The 2,267-nt window shown below is 42.0% G+C and overlaps 1 non-coding gene across 1 annotated transcript; it reads right to left on the bottom strand.

The window, feature by feature from the left end:
• Positions 1-670: 670 nt before the first annotated feature.
• On the bottom strand, positions 671-789 carry LOC145397706 (5S ribosomal RNA). The gene has a single exon (XR_013897021.1). It is a non-coding gene; the product is annotated as a 5S ribosomal RNA (ribosomal RNA).
• Between the last annotated feature and the right edge of the window lie 1,478 nt (positions 790-2,267).

Below are 2,267 nucleotides of genomic sequence, written 5' to 3'. Positions count from 1 at the left end.
CTGCCCTGTTTTTTAATATCTGTAATTTAATAGCAAGCCGTTCTATTTGTATTAAGGCCGAACCACCTAAAAAATAAGGTCTGTTGTTCTGTGTATCTGTATGTGTGTAACTCGGTGTGTTTAGTATGTAACTACAGTACGATCCCACCACTAAGGTCTATGTGTTCTGTGTGTCAGTGTAACTCTGTGTATTTTATATGTAATCATCCCACCACTGTGGCTTATCACACCCTATTTAACAACCAAAATCACCTTCACTTAATTTCCAGGCAGTCTCTTTCACCAACCAATTTCACATATTTAAACAGCAGGGCAGAAGATAAATATAATCAAGTCTGTGTCACAAAACGATGCAAATTAGTGGTAGGATTTATAATGTTAACGTTATGTGTTGGTGCCTGACGAACCAAGTTTTATATTTAGTTTTTCAGTATTAATTTTCCTTTAACTCTGCATTAGCACATATCCCTTAGGCTTTATATCTAGCTCTTTGTCAGCCTTCCTATACTAACCTTACCAAGCTACGTACCAACTTTTGTCCGCCAACTTCATTCTCATTCATTCATTGCCAGACGCCATGTATCCCAGACGGGGTGGTCAAGGGCCCAGAGTTAATTGTTTTACAGGGAGGGGCACTAATCCTCCACCAACCCCACTTGACACGTAGGGATGCCAACAGCATCTGGTGTTCCCAGGCGGTCACCCATCCAAGTACTAACCAGACCCAACGTTGCTTAACTTCGCTGATCGGACGGGAAGCGGTGTACTCAACGTGGCATGTCCGCCAACTTACTGCCCATAATATCTATCAGTCGTCTTTTCTGCCTACGGTACCTACCTGTCTATCTATCAGTTTATACATATATTATCTATTTATTTATCGATCTATCTGCCTTCCTACCTAGCTATCTGTGAAACACTTATTTGTGTGAAAATCTTGGACTGTGCGATGGAGCAGTGAATGGCTGTGTGGCCCATTACATTGTCCGACAGTGTGTTGATAATTATACTTACGTCTTTCTACCATTAATTTGAATCCTGCATATCTAAGGCATTGTTAGAAAGTGGAGTTGGGATGATGATGATGATTATGATGGTGGTGATGATGATGATGATGTACGGTAGCATTCTGTTTAAAAATTCGGATCCTACCCACCCGATATGTTGCTGATTAAGTGCATTTGGAATGATGATGATGATGATAACTTGGGATCTTGCCAATCTCACTGTATGCTGCTGGTAAGTGGAGTTGGGATGATGACGATGATGATTTCTCCACCCCATGTGCTGTAGACAAATAGGAGTTGGAATGACAGTGACAAGTGGTAGCAATCTGGTAATGACAACACTGCCTGTCATATCGTCATTACTTTCTCCTGTCCTCAATTCTGCTGTCTCACTACATCTATATGCGGATATCTCATCATCTGTTCCACTATCCTCCCACTCTCACCCACCCCTCACCTGGCTGTCAATTAGACCTGCCTGTGAGGAAGTCATCTTAGAGCCTACACAAGCCGCTTAACCTGCTGTGTGTGTGTGTGTGTGTGTGTGTGTGTGTGTGTGTGTGTGTGTGTGTGTGTGTGTGTGTTTATACTATTAGCACTTTGCCATGTTTAAAAGAAGATTAGAGCATTTTTTCTGTGAGACTATCTAGCTGATCTTTTACCTAAATCCCGCAAACAGTCTCAAAATTGAAGGTCTTGCTTTTTAAATATCTTACATTTTTCCATGGTGGCAGTGTACAGTCGGAATCAAAAGTCCTGTCGCTTTCTCCTCCTCCTCTTTCCTTGGAATCGTGAATCATCGGTAAACAACGGCTGTGAGTCTGATCTGTGGCCCAATAAAGTCAGTGTTATTTGCTGAGGATCTACCACACTGATTAATAAAGTCTGATGAAAGTGAGGCAGGAGAAGCGACAAGATTATTAGTGCTGACTGTACTTTGAACTAAACAGCAGTTGCTATAGGCTATGTGTGCAAATTGGTAATATATATGAAACAGTGTTGGTATTATCACCCACCACATTCATTTCCTCACCATCCTGCCTCGCTTTATCCCGCCTTTATCACATCCCGCTGCCCTCCTTTGATCTCTCTCATTACCCCACGCACTTACATTCTCTCTCTCTCTCTCTCTCTCTCTCTCTCTCTCTCTCTCTCCTGGCATCTTTTTTATGCCGTCACTCCTTTTACCTCATCTTTATCCCTGCGGTTTCACTTCTCAGTTGTTTAATTAAATATCGTTTTCCTCTCTCTCTCTCTCTC

The sequence above is a fragment of the Coenobita brevimanus genome, chromosome 42 (genome assembly GCF_032717465.1).
Source record: "Coenobita brevimanus isolate Jiangsu-jjx chromosome 42, ASM3271746v2, whole genome shotgun sequence".
Lineage (NCBI taxonomy): Eukaryota > Metazoa > Arthropoda > Malacostraca > Decapoda > Coenobitidae > Coenobita > Coenobita brevimanus.
The sequence above is the reverse complement of the archived record's forward strand: the minus strand, read 5'-3'. Positions and strand labels throughout refer to the sequence as shown.